General features: G+C 44.1%; 1 protein-coding gene and 1 non-coding gene across 6 annotated transcripts in view; one reads left to right on the top strand and one right to left on the bottom strand.

Annotated features, from left to right (window-relative positions):
• The window catches only part of MICU1 (mitochondrial calcium uptake 1), a 265,955-nt gene that overhangs the window by 13,270 nt on the left and 231,372 nt on the right, over nucleotides 1-21,313 (bottom strand). The window lies entirely within an intron of this gene.
• On the top strand, nucleotides 16,253-16,358 carry LOC117082963. The gene has a single exon (XR_004436876.1). It is a non-coding gene; the product is annotated as a U6 spliceosomal RNA (small nuclear RNA).

Raw genomic sequence — 21,313 nt, forward strand, 5'->3', positions numbered from 1 at the left:
CACTGCAAGCTCCGCCTCCCGGGTTCACGCCATTCTCCTGCCTCAGCCTCCGAGTAGCTGGGACTACAGGCGCCCGCCACCTCGCCCGGCTAGTTTTTTGTATTTTTTAGTAGAGACGGGGTTTCACCGTGTTAGCCAGGATGGTCTCGATCTCCCGACCTCGTGATCCGCCCGTCTCGGCCTCCCAAAGTGCTGGGATTACAGGCTTGAGCCACCGCGCCCGGCTCGGACACATTCTTAAGTGAGGTAAAATGAGGGAAAGAAAAGGATTAATTTCAATTTATGCTGGTAATGAAGGGCTCTCTATAATCATCCCATTAGATTAATCCAGAAGCCAAGTGAACTTAAACTAGAACCAGAATGCCTTGTTTATTGCATTCCTATAATTTCAGTTCCTGTTATCAGCCCATCTTGTCATTTTTTTTTTCACATTTGATCTTTCACTTTGCCTCTATAACCTCCATATATTCACCCGATACGGTTTAGATTTGTGTCCCCACCCAAATCTCATGTCAAATTGTAATTCCCAGGCCTGGCATGGTGGCTCACACCTGTAATCCCAGCACTTTGGGAGGCCGAGGCAGGTGGATCACCTGAGGTCAGGAGTTTGAGACCAGCCTGGCCAACATGGTGAAACCCTGCCTCCACTAAAATAAATACAAAAATTAGCTGGACGTGGTGGTGTGCCCCTATAGTCCGAGCTACTCAGGAGGCTGAAGCAGGAGAATTGCTTGAACCTGGGAAGCAGAGGTTGCAGCGAGCCAAGATTGTGCCACTGCTCTCCAGTCTCGGTTACAGAGCAAGACTCTGTCTCATAAAAACAAAACAAAAACAAAACAAAAAAACCCCTGAAAAACCAAAAACAAATGGTAATCCCCAGTGTTGGAGGAGGGGCCTGGTGGGAGGTGACTGGATCATGGGGGCAGATTTCCCCCTTGCTGTTCTCACGACAGTGAGCGAGTTCTCATGAGATCTGGTTGTTTAAGTGTGTGGCACCTCCCACCTGTCTCTCTTCCTCCTGCTCTGGCCATGTGAGACGTGCCTCCTTCCTCTTCACCTTCCACCAGGATTATGTTTCCTGAGGCCTCCTCAGCCATGCTTCCTGTACAGCCTGTGGAACTGTGAGCCAATTAAGCCCCTTCTTTATAAATTACCCAGTCTCAGGTAATTCTTTATAGCAATGCAAGAATTAATTAATATATCACCACAGTGCCCCCAACGTCAGCAGATGCAAATACCGGAGCAATGCAGAGGAGCAAGGTGACGCGGTAGAAAACAACGTTTGGAGTAACGGGACCTGGGCTCCAGTTCTGGCTCCACCACCAATGTGCTGTGTGACCCAGATGGAGTCATTTGATCTCTTTAGATTTAATTTTCTCATGTTCAAGTGGAGGGATGCACCAGACAACTGCTGAAGCAGCTTACTAGCACAAAGAAGAGTTTATTGCTGTCATCTAGAATCTGAGGGTGGGGATGGGGTGGAAATATACCATCTTTTCTCTGAGGATCTGAGTTAGGGTGAAGAAGAAACTAACATTCTTTGGTGCTAAAAGACTGAAGTATAAGATACTGTGGTGGATATTCATGAGACATGTGTTGGGAAATCTATAAGACTGTAGAGCTCTAGAGTTTAGAAATTTAGCCTCACAAATCTAGATACTTGATTTGGCTCAGGAAGAACTTATTCCTGCTAACTACACTGTCCACAGAAGGAACAGAAATCAGGCCAATTGCCGGGCGCGGTGGCTCAAGCCTGTAATCCCAGCACTTTGGGAGGCCGAGACGGGCGGATCACGAGGTCAGGAGATCGAGACCATCCTGGCTAACACGGTGAAACCCCGTCTCTACTAAAAAATACAAAAAACTAGCCGGGCGAGGTGGTGGGCGCCTGTAGTCCCAGCTACTCGGGAGGCTGAGGCAGGAGAATGGCGTAAACCTGGGAGGCGGAGCTTGCGGTGAGCTGAGATCCGGCCACTGCACTCCAGCCTGGGTGACAGAGCGAAACTCCGTCTCAAAAAAAAAAAAAAAGAAAAAGAAATCAGGCCAATTTGCAATGAGAATAGTAACTGTTAAGAGAACTACAATGATGACAGCTGGTCATTATACTTCTCAGTAGGAAAGCTACTAAGGAAACTCCATTCACCTCAGAAGATTAACCTCAAAAGATTACTCAGTGAAAACAGAACGAGATCAGAAGGAACTGGAAGCGCTCAAACTGTGATTGCCTACAGCTCTACTCTTCGCCACCACAGTAATGTGTCCTGAGAAGGGGATCAGAACCTGTTCTGTATTAGATAAACATGAACACTTTCTGTTAACCATTCCTTTTTCTGCATTTCATATCAACCTTAAGCTTCTAACTTCCTTTTCTCTTTTCCAGTTCTTCCATTCTCTCAGGGCACAGCCTTCGGCAATTGTCTTGATATTTCAAGTACTCATCTTCTCCCCATGAAGATGGTGCCCTTTCCTGTAAATAAACCATTAGTTAAATAATACTCAAGGATGTCAGTGAGAGCTCTTGACAATTTCTAGTGAGAGGCTCATTAAACTGGTATTAAGTGGTTGTAGAATAGGGACTTCTGGAGGCCTCCAGCAAGAATGCCTCATTACAGATGCCATCTCTTCACAGAAAGTTAGAGATTATGTTCCATCTCACATGGAGAGGGCGCTGGTGTCCTTCCTACGATAGGAAGAAGAACTAGGGCTGCTAAATTATTGTAGCCCAAACCACTGGGATGTTAGCCAGCAAATAGCCTAGCTGGGGTCTCCTTTCATGGTACAAGAGCCTCATTATAGGCCCCTGGGGTATGAATCAGAGTTGTGAAGGAAGCCAACATTTAACTAGCTGGTGAGCTGTCAAACTAGGAGCACCTGGGATGAGTGGGATGACAGCAGATTACAAGCCAAGTGCTTGACAGCTGGTCCTGAGAGTTGGTTCATTCATATTTGCTTCCAATATCTCTGAATCCAAAGCCATAAACCACAGCAAGCAGAACAAGTTTTCCTCCCAGGTCTTGACTTTCCTATGCAGACCTGATACTAGAATTCTGGCCTCCCTATTTGATGATGCTAATTGATTGATGGTTCCTGATCTGAAAGATGGCTACAGGGAGCATGAAGGCACCCCAGTGAAGGCCTAGCTTTCTAAATATTTTTGTACAAATCTGGCTCAGCTGCCTGAACAATGGATTTAAGCATGATTGGATGATTCCTATTAGAATGGGATGGGAGAGAATTTGTAGAAGTGGGCTCAACTGGTACTCAAAAATCTGGCACCATCTGGCTTTTTGCAAAGTTCAGGCAGAATCTGAGTTGTGTCAGGTCCCCAATTTACTCTCCGGCATGATTCATGACTGGCCATTTCAACAGTAAAAAGAAACTCTGAGTTTGTGTGACATAATATCAGAAACTACATACATAAATCTATTCACCACAATAGTTAAACAGAAGAGCTCTGGAGTGACGTGAGCTCAAATGTCCACTTGGAATCAGAGCATCTTAGAACTGGAAGATACCTCAGAGGAAATGTGAAGTGAAATAATTTGCCCAGGGTCACAATGCTAGATGGTAACAGAGCTGGGTCTCAACTTTTGGCTGGTGCTCTTTCCCTATACACACTGGGTCTACATGATCCCTTCCATATACGGACAATATCAATTCCTCCATGAATCTGTCACCCTAAGGAGAAAGGGTTTAGATTAAAGAAAAGTCACATGAGAAATACTCAAGTCCTTTTGGTGAGGGATGAATAATTGAGTAACTAGGAGTTGTGAGGTGCCAGCATTAATTATAGGTTGGCCGTGGATCTGACTACCCCCTACGGTGGAAGACACTGAGTATTGCCTAGGAACTCATACCGACAATTTTATGGACAACTTAAAAAGTGTATTCGACAGCAATCCAATGAAAAGCACATGTAACAAAGGTGGCCTTGGGAGTTTTTCTCCATAGCCGCCTCTGATGCACACATACAGCTTCAGGCAGCACGACCCAGTTAGGAGCTACCCGCCTCTTCCTAATGCAAAGGTATTTGGAAAGGTGGTAAGACAAGTTGGGCTGACAGTCTCTAAGCTGTGTGGCCGTGTACTATTCCTGCCTTACCGGACTGCAGTGGAGAAAATAAAAAACTGGCTGGTGATGGCCAAGGTTAAGTGAGGGGAGATGGTTCTGCTTCAGCCCTGGAAATGCTGACGCAGATGTCTTGTTTTCTTTTTTTTTTTTTTTGAGACGGAGTCTTGCTCTGTTGCCCAGGCTGGAGTACAGTGGCGCAATCTTGGCTCACTGCAAGCTCCGCCTCCCGGGTTCACGCCATTCTCTTGCCTCAGCCTCCCAAGTAGCTGGGACTACAGGCGCCCGCCACCTCGCCCGGCTAGTTTTTTGTATTTTTTAATAGAGACGGGGTTTCACCGTGTTAGCCAGGATGGTCTCAATCTCCTGACCTTGTGATCCGCCTGTCTCGGCCTCCCAAAGTGCTGGGATTACAGGCTTGAGCCACCGCACCCGGCCGTCTTGTTTTCTTAAGTCCATCCCTAGATGGCCTTGGGTGGAACAAGGGGGAGGATATTTCCTTGAAGAGCATGTGTCCTGTCTTTTGTATCTTCTTCCATGAGCTTTTGTTAATGCAAATGTACATTTTAACCTAGTTCTGGGGTGAGGGGAGGGGAAAGGACAACATTTAGGAGAACTAGCAATTTAAGGAGCCAAGAGCAATGCAGTCTACGAGTAACGGAAATTATAACAATTCCTTGTTCTGCACGGTGTTCTTAGGCCCTATCCCCTTTGACCCCCTTCGTACTCAGGCTGCCTGGCTGTCGTGATGCTGCTAGTCCTAGCTCCTAACTTCCAGGACACACCATGGAGAAGATCTGTTTTCTGAGCCTCAGAGTATCCTCCCAGATGATGGCTTCAATGGGCTTACACGCTTAATTTGGTACAAACTGACTTGGCAGTAACATTTATTGCCATTGTCTAGTATTGTGTCTGGGTTTATTAAAAATCCCCATCACATCTTGTCCACAAAGGGCTAGCATTTCTGCAAGCACCATTAGGTAGCCAATGATTTCAGTTAACACACCCATGGGACAATCACAGTTTAGTGGAGGAGACTGTGTATATATCCACCTATATATATATATACACACACACACACACACACATTAAGATGGAGAAACACGTAGAAGAGATATCAGATATACTAATACACACATATGGGACATAATGGAATAGTGTGTATTTAGTAGGAGTTACATTTTGGATCTGAATTTTTTTTTTTTTTTTTTTGAGACGGAGTCTTGCTCTGTCGCCCAGGCTGGAGTGCAGTGGTGCAATCTCAGCTCATTGCAACCTTGCCTCCCGGGTTTAAGTGATTCTCCTGCCTCAGTCTCCCTAGTAGCTGGGATTACAGGGGCCCGCCACCATGCCTGGCTAATTTTTTGTTTTTTTTAGTAGAGAGAGGGTTTCGTCATGTTGGCCAGGCTGGTCTCAAACTCCTGACCTCAGGTGATCTGCCTGCCTTGACCTCCCAAAGTGCTGGGATTACACGCGTGAGCCACTGTGCCCAGCCTGTATCTGAATTCTAAAGGAGAAAAGAGACCAACTGCACATGTATGGTAGTGGGTGATGTGGGGTGGGAGTTTCTGTTTGAATATAGTATTAAAAGCAGGAAAGAGTGCTAAGGCCTCATTAGAGAGTTAGAACAGAAGGTGCAGGGGGCAAGTACATTAGGAGAAATCTTACAGAGGACTAGTGAAGTCTCCTTGCAAGAAAGCCTTTAAAACAGGCCAAGCATGGTGGCTCATGCCTGTAATCCCAGCACTTTGGGAGGTCAAGGCAGGCAGATTACTTGAGCGCAGGAGTTCGAGATCAGACTGGCCAACATGGCGAAACCCCATCTCTACTAAAAATACAAAATTAGCCAGGCCTGGTGGCACACGCCTGTAATACCAGCTACTCAGGAGGCTGAGGCAAGAGAATCACTTGAACCCAGGAGGCAGAGGTTGCAGTGAGCTGAAATTGGCGCCACCACACTCCAGCCTGGGTGACAGAGCAAGACTCTGTCCAATATTAACTTGCTTTTCCCTTTCATACTGTTTAAATATTCATTCTCTTAGCTTTATTTTAAAAAAGTTGTTTTCACTTAGGACAGGTGCGGTGGCTCACGCTTATAATCCTAGTGGTTTGGGAGGCCAAGAATTTGAGACCAGCCTGGGCAATAGAGGAAGACCCCATCTCTACGAAAAATTTTAAAAAACATTAGTTGGGCATGGTGGTGTGCTCCCGCAGTCCTAGCTACTTGGGCAACTGAGGCGGAAGGATTACCTGAGCCCAGGAGTTCAAGTCTGCAGTGAGTTGTGACTGCACCACTGCACTCCAACCTAGGCAACAGATCAAGACCATGTCTCAAAAAACAAACAAACAAACAAAAGATATTTTTGATTAGCTAATATATTAATCTGCTTCAAAATCTGAATGGTACAAAAGGGGTGAAGTCTCTCCCCCAGCCTTATACCCCAGTCACCCAGTCGTTCAGAGACAATCAATATCACGTTTCCCCAGAAATATTCTGTCCATATAAAATCAAATATTTACTCTTCACTTCTTCCCTTTTCCCACAAAATGGTGGTGTACTAAATATTGTTTTGCTTTACTCAACAACATATCTTAGAAATAATTCCAGGTGGACATGAGCAGCTTCCTTCAACAGCTGCATAGTATTCCACTGAAAGGATGGATCATAATTTACTTATTTATTTAACCAGTTCCTTATTTACTCTTATCTCAGTCTTGAGAAGAAGGTACCTTTTCCCCTTCTCTTTAAAAAATTATTTCCTTGGTGGTCTATGAGGGTCAGCTACAACAGAGTCTGAGTCTCTGATGGCTAAACTGAGAGCAACTGATATATTTAAATTCGGTTTGTTAAAATTAAGGACTAAACAGTCACCTTTACCAGTGTCTTTTTTGTTTGTTTTTTTTGAGACAGGGTCTTGGTTCTGTTGCTCAGGCTAGAGTGCTGTGGCAAGATCATGGCTCACTGCAACTTCTGCCTCCTGGGCTCCTGGTCCTCCCACCTCAGCCTACCTGGTAACTGGGACTACAGGTGTGGATTATACCACACCTGGCTAGTTTTTGCATTTTTAAAAAATTTTATTAAAAATGTTTTTCATTTTAATTGAGACAGGGTCTTGGTCTGTTGCTCAGGCTGGGGTGCAGTAGTGAGGGCACGGCTCACTGCAGCCTCAACATCCTGGGCTCAAATGATCCTCTCTCCTCAGCCTCCAAAGTAGCTAGGACTACAGGCTTGCACCACCATGCCTGGCTAATTTTTGTGTTTTTTGTAGAGATGGGGTTTCACCATGTTGCCCAGGCTGGTCTTGAATGCCTGGGCTCAAGCAAACCACCCACCTTGGCCTCCCAAAGTGCTGGGATTACAGGCTATGAGCCAATGGGCCCGGCCACAGTGTCTTATTAAACCTTCCCAGGCTTCTCAAGGTAGTAAACCTCTTAAGGTAGTAAACCCCCAAAGAAGCAATGCTTATAACAAATATTCCTCTCTATACTTTCCCAATAGTAACCATTCTTTTTCTGATCTTTTTCTCAGTGGGATGTAATGTTGGCTGATTTTGTCTTTCCTTATCTATTTATGTGGATGCTTTAACAGTTTATCCTACCCCCATCTCTTCTCTTTGTGATGGTAATCATGAATCCCCAAAGCAGCTCTCCTCCTCCTTAGGGCACTTACCTAATTTTACTAAATCACAATATATTCAAAGTGATCATAAGCCAGAATCAGTCTTTAGAATTGCTAAGTGACGGCCGGGCGCGGTGGCTCAAGCCTGTAATCCCAGCACTTTGGGAGGCCGAGACGGGCGGATCACGAGGTCAGGAGATCGAGACCATCCTGGCTAACACAGTGAAACCCCGTCTCTACTAAAAATACAAAAACTAGCCGGGCGAGGTGGCGGGCGCCTGTAGTCCCAGCTACTCGGGAGGCTGAGGCAGGAGAATGGTGTAAACCCGGGAGGCGGAGCTTGCAATGAGCTGAGATCTGGCCACTGCACTCCAGTCCGGGCGACAGAGCGAGACTCCGCCTCAAAAAAAAAAAAAAAAAAAAAAATAGAATTGCTAAGTGACTTTAAATTTGGGAAAATAAACCAGGTCTCTGCAGAGAAAATGCCTCATAAAGCAAACATTTATTTCAGAATTTGAGCTTCCTTGCCTACATCATGAATAATTTTACTTTAAAAATTGATGACTCTGTCTTAAATGAATGGAATCCTGGCCAACACTCCTCTTCACATATAAATGTTTTTATCAAATGTAATGATGAAATGAAGTGCAAGAGCTTGCCTCCCACAAATTTTAAAAGAATTTATAAAATAGGAGCTTTTTTCCTGTTGTAATCTCTTCCTTACATGTCTTTGTGACACTCCTGCCTTCCTGCCATGTCTTGGCTGTCTGGGGGATGCTCTCCCCTACATTCTTGCTGTGAATTTGCCCAACTTTCTGCCATCACATAAAAGCATTGAGTCACTGATGTAATTCTCTAGGTCTTTCTAGCAGCCGTAGGTGCTAGGGTACTAATGAGAACCCTGGTGTGGAAGTTGCTGAACCTGAACTTTTGGTCTGTGATTTCAGCAAGTCATTTCCCTTCATGAATGTTAAAAACAATGAAGTAGGCTGGGCACGTCTGGGAGGCCAAGCTGGGCAGACCACCCGAAGTCAGGAGTTCAAGACCAGCCTGGCCAACACGGTAAAACCCTGTCTCCATTAAAAATATAAAAACTAGCTGGGCATGGTAGCACATGCCTGTAATCCCAGCTACCTGGGAGGCTGAGACAGGAGAATTGCTAGAACCCAGGAGGCGGAGGTTGTAGTGAGCTGAGATCACGCTACACACTCTAGCCTGGGCGACAGAGCAAGACTCTGTCTCAAAAAAACCAACCAAACAAACAAAAAACCAAAAAATAAAGTAAAGGTTTAAACAAAATGATTTCTAAGTTATCTTCCAGCCCTAAAATTTAAATCAGTTAAAATGTCCCTATCTTCAGAAGCTCTCGAATAAGAAAACCAAAGGTGTAGGTTTCTAAAATGATGGCTGGTGTGCTGAGCAGAATTCTGAGGTGCCCCCCGCCCAGTATTCCCACCTTCTGGTCCACATATCCTGTGTAATCCCCTCTCCTCAAGTGGGCAGAACCTGTGACTACGATAATCCGGTGATGAGGTTACTGTATATGAGAAAGGTGAAGGGCTAGTCAGTCCTATAACTACGTTATGTAAGAATCCATCTTAGCAGACTAAGGCGAGAGATTCTGTTGCTGGCTCTGAAGAAGTGAGTGAGCTGCCATGCTGTGAGGGGACTGGTGGCAAGGAGCTGTAGTCATCTGCTGAGAGTAATGACTGGCCAACAGCCAGCAACGAAAAGGAGTCCTTGGTCCTACAACTGAAAGGACTTGAATTCTGCCAACAGCAGGAAAGAACTTTGAAGAGGACCCTGAACTCCGGATGAAAATGAAGCCCCCACCAACAACACTGTGATTTCATCCTTGTTAAGATCCTAAGCAGAGAACCCAGCTATGCTACGTTCACACTCTGAATCACAGAAACTGGCCAGTGTGGAAGGCATTTATGATTTGGAATGTCTTTTTTTTTTTTTTTTTGGTGGGGGACAGAGTCTTGCTCTGTCGCCCAGGCTGGAGTACAGTGGCGTGATCTTGGCTCACTACAACCTCTGCCTCTGGGTTCAAGCAATTCTCCCACCTCAGCCTTCTGAGTAGCTGGGATTACAGGTGCCTGCCACCACACCAGGCTAATTTTTGTATATTTAGTAGAGACAGGGTTTCCCCATGTTGGCCAGGCTGGTCATGAACTCCTGACTTCAGATGATCTGCCTGCTTCAGCCTCCTAAAGTGCTAGGATTACAGGTGTGAGCCACTGTGCTCGGACAAGGGAATGTCTTTTTGAAGTTCCTCAACTGCTACTTTATATAGAGCTGCACTCATCCCTCATCCCCCACCACCTTTTTTTTTTTTTTTTTTTTTTTTGATACAGCTTCTCATTCTGTCACCCAGGCTGGAGTGCAGTGGCATGATCATAGCTCACTGTAGCCTCAACCTCCTGGACTCAAGTGATCCTCCTGCCTCAGCCTCTTGAGTAGTTGGGACTAGAGGTGTGTGCCACAATGCCTGGCTAATTTTAAAGTATTTTTTGTAGAGACAGATTGGTCTGGAACTCCTCAGCCTCCCAAAGTGCTGGGATTACAGGGTTGTGCCACTGCCTCCAGCCTGCACTCATTCATTTTTTTTCTTCTCTGAGATAGAGTCTCGCTCTGTCACCCAGGCTGGAGTGCAGTGGCACAGTCTCGGCTCACTGCAACCTCTGCCTCCTGGGTTCAAGCAATTCTCCTGTTTCAGCCTCCCAAGTAGCTGGGATTACAGGTGGGTGCCACCATGCCTGGCTAATTTTTGTATTTTTTTTTTTAGTAGAGACAGAGTTTCACCGTGTTGACCAGGCTGTTCTCAAACTCCTGACCTCCTGATCCACCCGCTTTGGCCTCCCAAAGTGCTGGGATTACAGGGTTGTGCCACTGTGCCCAGCCTGCACTCATTTTTTGACACAGTGCATTTTGCAGAACCATCATTCTGTTTTACCTACTATACCAAACTCCATAAATTATATCTTACAGGGAAACTAGCCAAGGTCTAATTAAGTTTTACATTTCCTAACAAGGAAATAAATTAAAACTGCCACACTTCTTTTGGGAATTCAAGTCTTGCTCTTACTTCAAATGTACCTGACAATTATAAGTCAGTTCACTTTCACAAAGATTTCTTTTTTTTTTTTTTTTGAGACGGAGTCTCGCTCTGTCGCCCGGGCTGGAGTGCAGTGGCCGGATCTCAGCTCACTGCAAGCTCCGCCTCCCGGGTTTAGGCCATTCTCCTGCCTCAGCCTCCTGAGTAGCTGGGACTACAGGCGCCCGCCACTTTGCCCGGCTAGTTTTTTGTATTTTTTAGTAGAGACGGGGTTTCACCGTGTTCGCCAGGATGGTCTCGATCTCCTGACCTCGTGATCCGCCCGTCTCGGCCTCCCAAAGTGCTGGGATTACAGGCTTGAGCCACCGCGCCCGGCCCACTTTCACAAAGATTTCACATAGACAAGTTGGGTTAACAGTCTCTGTGAGGCCATAGATTTGAATATAATTTTAGGCTATGACATGTCACTTAAAACATTACTTCATTCAGTAAAAAGCTGATTTAGTTATAATCACACAATTTCAAATCTTTATGAACCCTTAGAGATACTTCGAACTCCAACCTGAGGGTCAGAGAAGTGACCTGCTCAAGGAGTCAAAGGAAATTAATGACACGGGAAGGTGCTACAGTCCTAACACTCTACCCCTCACTCTATGCTCTTACTAGAGTATTTCATCATCCTTTGCAGGACCTGGAAAGGTACAGAATTAATTCATTTACATAACATAAACGAACATCTGTTTATATGAAGAATTGTTCTAGGCTCTGAATAGAACACAAAGATGTAGAAAACATGGTTCAAGTCTTTGGGAGTTTACAGTCTAATGAATTCTCCCTTCAATGCTGAAGATAGCAGACATATCAATAGGGGTTAGATATTCCTAGGAACAGAGAACTCACTTAATAAAGGCTTCTGAAGGCAGAGATACCAATAATTTTTAGATGAATGATGAAACTTAGGAGAAGTTAGAAGCTTCAATCCTCATTAATAAGTATAAACAACTTAGAACTTCTAAGCTAATAAAAATGTCAAAAGTGACTAAAAAAAGCAGTAGATTCCACTTTCTCAGAGAACAAAGAGTAAGCCTTATCTAGTGCTTTTTTTTTTTTTTTTTGGAGACAGAGTCTCGCTCTGTCGCCCAGGCTGGAGTGCAGTGCCTGGATCTCAGCTCACTGCAAGCTCCGCCTCCCGGGTTCACGCCATTCTCCTGCCTCAGCCTCCCGAGTAGCTGGGACTACAGGAGCCCGCCACCTCGCCCGGCTAGTTTTTTGTATTTTTTAGTAGAGATGAGGTTTCACCGTGTTAGCCACGATGGTCTCGATCTCCTGACCTCGTGATCCGCCTGTCTCGGCCTCCCAAAGTGCTGGGATTACAGGCTTCAGTCGCCATGCCCGGCTGGTGCTTTTTTTTTTTTAAGGGTGATTAAAAAAAAAAACAACCTTTTTACGATGTTGCCATGTTGGTATAGGTTGTTTCCAGCCCCGTAATAAGATAAACAGGCAGAAGAAAGCCAGCACCTATGGGCTGAAAACCAGAACAGGCAGTTTGGTATAATTTTAATGTCAACTTAGTATATTAATATAGTATTATCTTTTTATTTTCACGATAACCCTGAAACAAGTATTCTACTATCAGCATTCTACAGATCTGGAAACCAAGGCTTTGAGAACTTAAGGAATTTGTTCAAGGTCACAAAACTAGTGAATAGCAGGGACTCAAACTCAGGTTTGAACTTAAAACCAAAATGTATGTTCAGCACAATTTCTTGCATATAGTTAACTCTCAATAAATGCTAGATGTTAGAAGAGTATCTAAAAGTGCAACAGAGCACTGGTATACCAATGAGTGGAGGTGGTGAGGAACACCTTGGTCATTAGAAGGTGTATCTATATCCTGTATTTTGATGTTGAGAAAAGCGCAGCTTAGCATACCTGCCTTTTTCTGGTCTGTGGTATCCCTTAAAGGGAAATCAACTTTCCTGCTACATGACTTTCTTTAAGTGACTTTAGGCTTTTGTGTATTGGTTTCCTCAGTGAAAAGTAATATGGTTCCAAAGGTAAAGATCATGAATGTGTCTACTAAGGCGTTCCTATGACAACTGTGGGGGAAAAAAAGGTCACATTTCATATTCAAGAGAAGGGCACTATCTCCAGAACATCATAGTTTATCAAAAGGACTTTATTCTCACCCTAAGAATGGTCAACTCTTAGCCAAAAGCAACTGGGAAAAAATAGCCCAGAGGCTGTCTTCCGAGTGCTACTGCGAAGCATGGTTTGAAATGGTAAAGCCACAGTGCCCCCTGGATTGTGCTTCAGCAAAGATTTTCAGACTCTAACAGAATTGTGGAGTATCCTGAGAGGCAACATGATGGTGTGGAAAGAACACAGACATGGAATTAGAGAGATCTGAGGTTGAATCCTGGCTCTCCCACCTCTTAGCTGTAACCAAGATCAAGCGGCTTCATTTGATATTTTCCTCATCCATAAAATGAAGATGAATGAGGATAAGTCTGGTTTTAAAGATTAAAAGCGATAACATGTATAAAGCACTAAGCGTTGTGCCTGGCACAGAGAAATTGCTATGAAATGAGAGTTGCTATTAGTGCTCCAGATGTGTGATGGCCTCACAGTCCTCGATAGGACAGCGCTACCGGACTGTTAGAGTTCAGGAGAGGGTAGCAGCTTGGCTGTCAAAGACAGCTGTTCAGAATATAAGAATTTCTTGTGTGCTAGAAATTGCTGACTCCATCAGTAATTTCTGACTTCCCCAACAATCCAGTCAGAGCCTAAATGACAAAATACTTGAGGCTCTCTTACTCATTCCAATTATTAGACTCAAAGAATTTGAAAGCCACAAAGGTTCTCAGAGGTCATCTCTGCCATCCTTGTCCCTCCAGAGACAAAAGAAACCGAGACCACTTGATGATGTGACTAAAACTTCAGAAAAAATACTTGGGGTTGCAGAAGGCTCCTGTGGGAGTTATGCCATAGATTTTATTATTTATTCTCTTGACTTGTCAGATAATAAGGTAAACTGCACATATAGAATAACTACAAAGAATCAGGGCCAATTATGCCATAAACTATGATTTTCAGTCTAAGTAGAATTGTGCAGGGGCATGAATAGTAAAGAATAGGGACTGTATTTGTGTGATTATTTTCTGTATAGTTCAAAGTACACTGAGGACGTAACTGAACCCACAGGTTTACTGCATCTGTACTATCCTGAGGTGCTTTACAGTAGAGCTTTATTGTACCTAGAAACCTTTTATTCTCCTGGCAGAAATTGGAATATTCTGAGTTATACAGGCCGAAGCTCACTCTAGAGCTCCAGCTCAAATAATTTCTAACTTTTTCATCATAGGAAGCCACTGGGAAAGGAGTCATGTTCAATTTTCCATTACCTTCTTCAGCAGACCACTTAAATCAATCAGCCAGCCACTGAGAGGTCATAGATCTAATTTTATGCCCAGTGTGTGTACGAATGAGCTATAGAATCATTTCTTTTTAAGTGCTAAACAAAGAGAGGCCTGATAGTGGAGACACGCAGTATTTCATGGAGAAAGGTTCTTTCTTCAAACGGTCAGAACTCATTGAAAACACTTCATTATTTTCTGATGGTTGTTATTCTCACACAGGTCATGCAGAACTAAAGAAACAGTCTCAATTAAATTTGATTTTTTTTTCAAATGGTAGGAGGGGCAAACAAAAATGAAAAAAAAAAAGAAAAAAGAAAAAAAAGAAATATGACATTTTTTACTCTGGAGGAACTGGACTACATTCTAATATGGTAAATCTGCAGTGGCCACCTGCCTGGATCTTTCAAATTATTCCAAGGAACATTAACTCTGTAGATTATTAAAAGATAGTATGGGGTAAATCGAATTTGGGAACTATATCCCTCTTCTGGAGATTAATAATACACATTCACATATTAAAAAGTTGGCAGGAGGAGTGCTGCAGGAAGAAATTCTATATAACTCTGGCATTTTCCAAACTTATTTCAACCATGGAATACCTTTTTTTTTTTTTAATCCACAGAACCGTCATCATATTGCAGTATACAGTGTTCTTCACAGTGCTGTTTGGGAAATTCTCTGCTAAATTATGCCTAGAGGCTGGTTTGTAACCTCTAAAATAGCCAAGGAAGAGACAGTGCCAGGGCCTAGAAGGTTCCGATTTCTGAAGGTGTCTAACCTTTTGGGAAAAAATAAAGACAGCTGAGACTCACAGCAGAAGCCCGACAAAAAGTACTGCTGTCTCTACTCTGGCCTCACTCTTTCCCAACCACTGGATGAATTAGGGCCCCCACTTTTAAGCTCCTAGATCCTCTTATTCTAATTAGCACTTATCATACCCAACTGGAACTGCTTCTACACTTATCTTTCTTCCCTATTAGACTCTGAGCTTCTTGAGGGTGGAACTCTGTGCCCAGCACAGTACCTATTGCTTTTGGCTGAATAAATACTTCAGCCACACTAAATTTTGTTTAAATTATCAACTTCATAACAGAAGCAGCTGACATTGACTAATCGTTCACCACATGACAGCCACAAACGTAAGTGTTTTATGTAGATTTAATCTCACAACCCTATGAGGTGGGTCCAGTTGGTCCTTCATATGTGTAGGTTCCATACCCATGGATTCAACCAACTGCAGATCAAAAATATTTAAGAAAATGTTGGGTGCAGTGGCCACACCTGTAATCCCAGCACTTTGGGAGGCCAAGGTGGGTGGACCACCTGAGGTCAGGAGTTCAAGACCAGCCTGGCCAACATGGCAAAACCCTGTCTCTACTAAAAATACAAAAATTAGTTGGGCATGGTGGTGGGCACCTGTAATCTCAGCTACTCGGCAGGCTGAGGCAGGAGGATCGCTTGAGTCTGGGAGGCGGAGGTCGCAGTGAGTGGAGATCACGCCACTGTACTCCAGCCCAGCCTGGTCAACAGAGCGAAACTCCATCTCAAAAAAAAAAAAGAAAAAGAAAAAGAAAATAAAATTTAAGAAAAGAAAACCAGTAGAAAGTAACAATGCAGCAATAAACTATTACAAATTTAAAAATACAGCATAACAACTATTTACATAGCATTTACATAGTAATGGGCATTATACGTAATCTTGAGATAATTTAAAGTACAGTTGACCCTGGGACAACACAGGCTTGAACTGCATAGGTCCACTTACAAGCAGATTTTTTTTTCAATAAATTACATTGGAAAACTTTTTGGAGACTTATGACAATTTGGAAAACCTCATAGATGGACCACACAACATAGAAGTACCAAAAAAAAAAAAAAATTAGGAAAAAGGTATGTAGTGAATACATAAAAAATATATAGATGCTAGTTTATATGTTAACTGACTGTATGGTATCAGTAATGCTTTTGGTCAACAGTGGGCTATTAGTAGTTAAGTTTTTGGGGAGTCCCAAGTTATCCTAGGATTTTCAACTGTGTGGGGTGAAAACAGCTAATCCCGCACTGTTCAAGGGTCACCAGCATCTAGCGCTCATCTGGCTGCACATATACTCAAACTGGAATGATCTGGAGAAGATTAGCATGGCCCTTGTGCAAGGACGACACATAAATTCGTGAAGTGTTCCATATTTTGATGATGATTTAAAAATAAATAAAGTATATGGAAAGATATGTGTAGGTTATATACAAAAATACTATGCCACCATTTCATATATGGGACTTGAGCACCCAAAGATTTTGTAACTGTGTGTGTGTGGGGGGGAGGGGGGCGGTCCTGGAGCCAAACCCCTGAGGATACCAAGGGACAACTATTTTTATCTATATTTAAAAAAACATAGAGGGCCTGGCACGGTGGCTCACACCTGTAATTCCAGCACTTTGGGAAGCCGAGGTGGGTGATCATTTGAGGTCAGGAGTTCAAGACCAGCCTGGCCAACATAGTGAAACTCTGTCTCTATTAAAAATACAAAAATTAGCCAGGTGTGGTGGCATGTGCCTGTAATCCCAGCTACTCGGGAGGCTGAGGCAGGAGAATCTCTTGACCCTGGAAAGTGGAGGTTGCGGTGAGCCAAGATTATACCACTGCACTCCAGTCTGGGTGACAGAGTGAGACCCTGTCTCAAAAAAATAAAAAAAATATATAAAAATAAAATAAACACAGAAATTAAGTTCACAAACTGCTCAAAGCTACCCAGCTAGTAAATGATGGAGACATTCAAATCCAGGCAGTCTGACTTCAGAGCCTCTGCTCTAAACCATTATACATTTCTTCCTCTTTTCCAAGATTCATCTCAGCAGTAAAATTCCTTGGTTCTGTGGAGCAAGGAGGAGAGGCCTGTAATTCATGTAGGACTCAAACCAATGGAAAAAATCACTAGTCCAGGTCAGGAGAAAGCAGGTTTAAAAGCAAAGGCCTGGGTAGAGCCCAAGGAGAGCCTGTAAGAGACAGGGACATCTGGGAGCATGCAAGGACTTGGAAAGGCTAGCTGAGCGCATGCTAGTCTTCTGTGCGCACCTCAACACACGAACAGTTAAAATTACTACTATCATCACCTCTTTAACATGGAAGAAGGTGAAGCATATGTCAAGTCCAAGGATCGGGGTTACAGAACATGAGGCGTTTGTTCCCTGGGTTGCTGGGAAGGGTAGAAGGGTAGAGGTTTATGTCTTGTTCAGATATATCAATATGTTCATTCACTCATTCATTTGTTGATCATATAATTGAGTTCCTCCTCTATCCCAGGTGTTGTTCTAGGCACATGGAATACATCCATGAGCAAGACAAATAAGCGTTCTAGTAAGGTGCAACAGATAATAAGCAAACACATAAACCTGAGAAAATATCAGGGAGTGATAAATGCCATATAAAAAAAAGATAATATGGGCCGGGCGCAGTGGCTCAACCCTGTAATCCCAGCACTTTGGGAGGCTGAAATGGGCGGATCACGAGGTCAGGAGATCGAGACCATCCTGGCTAACATGGTGAAACCCTGTCTCTACTAAAAAATACAAAAAACTAGCCAGGCGAGGTGGCGGGTGCCTGTAGTCCCAGCTACTCAGGAGGCTGAGGCGGGAGAGTGGCGTCAACCCGGGAGGCAGAGCTTGCAGTGAGCTGAGATCCGGCCACTGCACTCCAGCCCGGGCGACAGAGGGAGACTTCGTCTCAAAAAAAAAAAAAAGATAATATGATATAGGATGATGGAACTACTTTAGAAGGAAAAGGTCTTCCGGAGGAAATGATTTGTATCAGACCTGAGTTACAAGGAGCTAAATAAATACATGGAGATCCCAGGCAAGAGCACTTGAGGTAGAAAGAACCACTACAAAGGCCTTAACTAACTCCAATAGCTAAGGCCTTAAGTGAGCTTAGTGTATTTGGAATGTAAAAAGATCAATGGGGAGTGGACTGAACTGGGAAGAAAATGATATTTTATGAACTCAGAGAGTATACAGGGCCCATGGCATAGGCAGCCCTGTGTAAGCCACAGCCAGTAAAGAGGCGAGGGCTGTGGTAGGAGAGAGAGAGGAAAGGATGTGGATGCAGAGTATGTTTTGGAGGTAAAGAAAAAATAAATGTGTGAGTGAGAGTAAGGAATCAAGGAAAGTATCTATTTTTTTGTTGTTTGTTTTGAGATGGAGTCTTGCTCTGTCACCAGGCTGGAGTGCAGCAGCACGATCTCGGCTTCACTGCAATCTCCGACTCCCTGGTTCAAGTGATTCTCCCGCCTCAGCCTCCCGAGTAGCTGGGACTACAGGCACTTGCCACCATGTCCAGATAATTTTTGTATTTTTAGTAGAGGCAGGGTTTCACCATGTTGGCCAGGATGGTCTCGATCTCCTGACTTCAAGATCTGCCCACCTTGGCCTCCCAAAGTGCTGGGATTACAGGTGTGAGCGAAAGTGCCCAGTTGATACTGCCTATTTTTTTGAGCTCCTGAATATCTGAAGAATAATTCAATTAATAAACATCTATTGGCTGGGCACGATGACTCACACCTGTAAACCCAGCACTTTGGGAGGCCAAGGCAGGTGGATCACCTGAGGTCAGAGTTTGAGACCAGCCTGGCTAACATGATGAAACCCCATCTCTACTAAAAATACAAAAATCAGCCAGGTGTGGTGGCGGGCACCTGTAATACCAGCTACTCAGTAGGCTGAGGTGGGAGAATCGCTTAAACCCAGGAAGTGGAGATGGCAGTGAGCTGAGATCACGCCCCTGCACTCCAGCCTGGGTGACACAACGAGACTCTGTCTCAAAAAAAAAAAAAAAAAAAAAATCCCAAAAAACATTCACTGAGGATGTCTCATCTATGTACCAAATGTTGTAGTCAGTAGTCTCTGCCCCATTTGACTAGCCGTATTTGTGGAAATTCAAGCTCATGTCCATTATGTGCAGTTAGGAACTGATCACAATAGTGAAATGCAGAAGGTTTTAGGTTAACTCCTTTTTTTTTTTTTTTAATTGTAAAAGTTGTAGACAGACATATGACTCAAAAAAAAAAAAAAGCTGTAGGCAATATAGTTGTTTATAATTTATACTGAGTAGTCAGGTAAGGCCTCTCTGAGGAAGTAACACTTGAATCTTCCCCTTGAAAGATCAACTGACGTTACTCAGGTAAAGATGATAGTTAGGTTTCTTTCTTTCTTTTTTATTTATTTTTTTTGAGATGCAGTCTTGCTCTGTCGCCCAGGCTAGAGTGCAGTGGCGCAATCTTGGCTCACTCCCGGGTTCACGCCATTCTCCTGCCTCAGCCTCCCAAGTAGCTGGGACTACAAGCACCTGCCACCACGCCCGGCTAATTTTTTGTATTTTTAGTAGACATGGGGTTTCACCAAATTAGCCAGGATGGTCTTGAACTCCTGACCTTGTGATTCGCCCGCCTCAGCCTCCCAAGGTGCTGGTGGACAGACATAAGCCACCACCCCCGGCCAGATTGTTAGGTTTCTAAAAGAAAAAAAATTAGGCTGTTAAACAGATAGATACATTTTCTTTTTCTTTTTTACATTTATTGTTTATTTTAAAAAACAGAGATGGGGTCTCACTGTTGACCACACTGGTCTTGAGCGCCTAGTCTCAGGGGATCCTCCTGCCTTGGCCTCCCAAAGTGCTAGGATTATAGTGGTTGGTACTGTCACAGTTAAATTCACATTTTTTGTTTGCTTTTATTTTTGTAGACTACATATGGGTGATTTTTTTTTTTTTGAGAAAGAGTCTTGCTCTGTCACCTAGACTGGAATGCAGTGGTGTGATCTCAGCTCACTGCAACCTCTGCCTCCTGAGTTCCAGTGATTCTCCTGCCCCAGCCTCCTGAGTAGCTGGGATTACAATATGTGCTATGACACCTGACTAAGTTTTGTATTTTTAGTAAAGACGGGGTTTCACCATGTTGGCCAAGCTGGTTTTGAACTCCTGACCTCAAGTGATCCGCCTGCCTTGGCCTCCTAAAGTGCTGGGATTACAGGGGCCCAGCCTCATATGGGTAATTTTTAATTCTTGGTTGCTGTAGTGGGTTAAGTGGTGGCCCCCAAAAAGATATGTCTACATCTTAGTCCTCAGAACCTATTAATGTGAACTTGTTGGAAACAGGGTCTTTGCAGATATAATTAAGGTCCTTGAGATGAGATCATCCTAGATTATCCAGCTGGGCTCTAAGTCCAATGACAGAAGAAAGAAGGACACAGTGAGAAGGAGGTGAAGGCCACATGAAGACAGAGGCACAGACTGGAGTCATGCAGCCACAAGCCAAGGAACACCTAGAGACACCAGACACTGGCAGAGGCAAGGAAGGCATCTTCTCTAGAGTCTGTGGAGGGTGGTGGCCCTGCCAACATCTTAATTTCTGATTTTGGGCCTTTAGAATTGCGAGAGAATATATTTCTGTTGATTGATTGATTGTTCGAGATGGAGTCTCACTCTGTTGCCCAGGCTGGAGTGCAATGGCGTGATCTCGGCTCACTGCAACCTCTGCCTCCTGGGTTCAAGGGATTCCCCTGCCTAGTCTCCCGAGTAGCTGGGATTACGGGTGTCCGCCACCACACCCAGCTAATTTTTGTATTTTTAATAGAGATGGGGTTTCACCATGTTGCCCAGGCTGGTTTCGAACTCTTGACCTCAGGTGATCCACCCACCTTGGCCTCCCAAAGTGCTGGGATTACAGGCATGAGCCACTCTGCCTGGCCATTTCTGATGTTTTAAATCACCAAGTTTATGGTAATTTGTAATGGCAGCCCTGGGAAACAAACACATGTAGCTTCTCCCTGTTACTTGGCATGATTTTTTTTTTTTTTTTTTGAGATGGAGTCTCAAAAAATTAAAAACAGAACTACCATACACCAGGCTGGAGTGCAGTGGCACAATCTTGGCTCACTGCAAGCTCTTCAATTATTGGTTGATTGATTGAGATGGAGTCTCACTCTGTTGCCCAGGCTGGATTGCACTGGTGCGATCTTGGCTCACTGTAAGCTCTGCCTCCTGGGTTCAAGCAATTCCCCTGCCTCAGCCTCCCGAGTATCTGGGATTATAGGCGCCTGCCACCACGCCTGGCTAATTTTTTGTGTTTTTAGTAGAGACAGGGTCTCACTGTTTTA

This window comes from Trachypithecus francoisi, unplaced genomic scaffold (genome assembly GCF_009764315.1).
Source record: "Trachypithecus francoisi isolate TF-2019V2 unplaced genomic scaffold, Tfra_2.0 Lachesis_group9, whole genome shotgun sequence".
NCBI lineage: Eukaryota > Metazoa > Chordata > Mammalia > Primates > Cercopithecidae > Trachypithecus > Trachypithecus francoisi.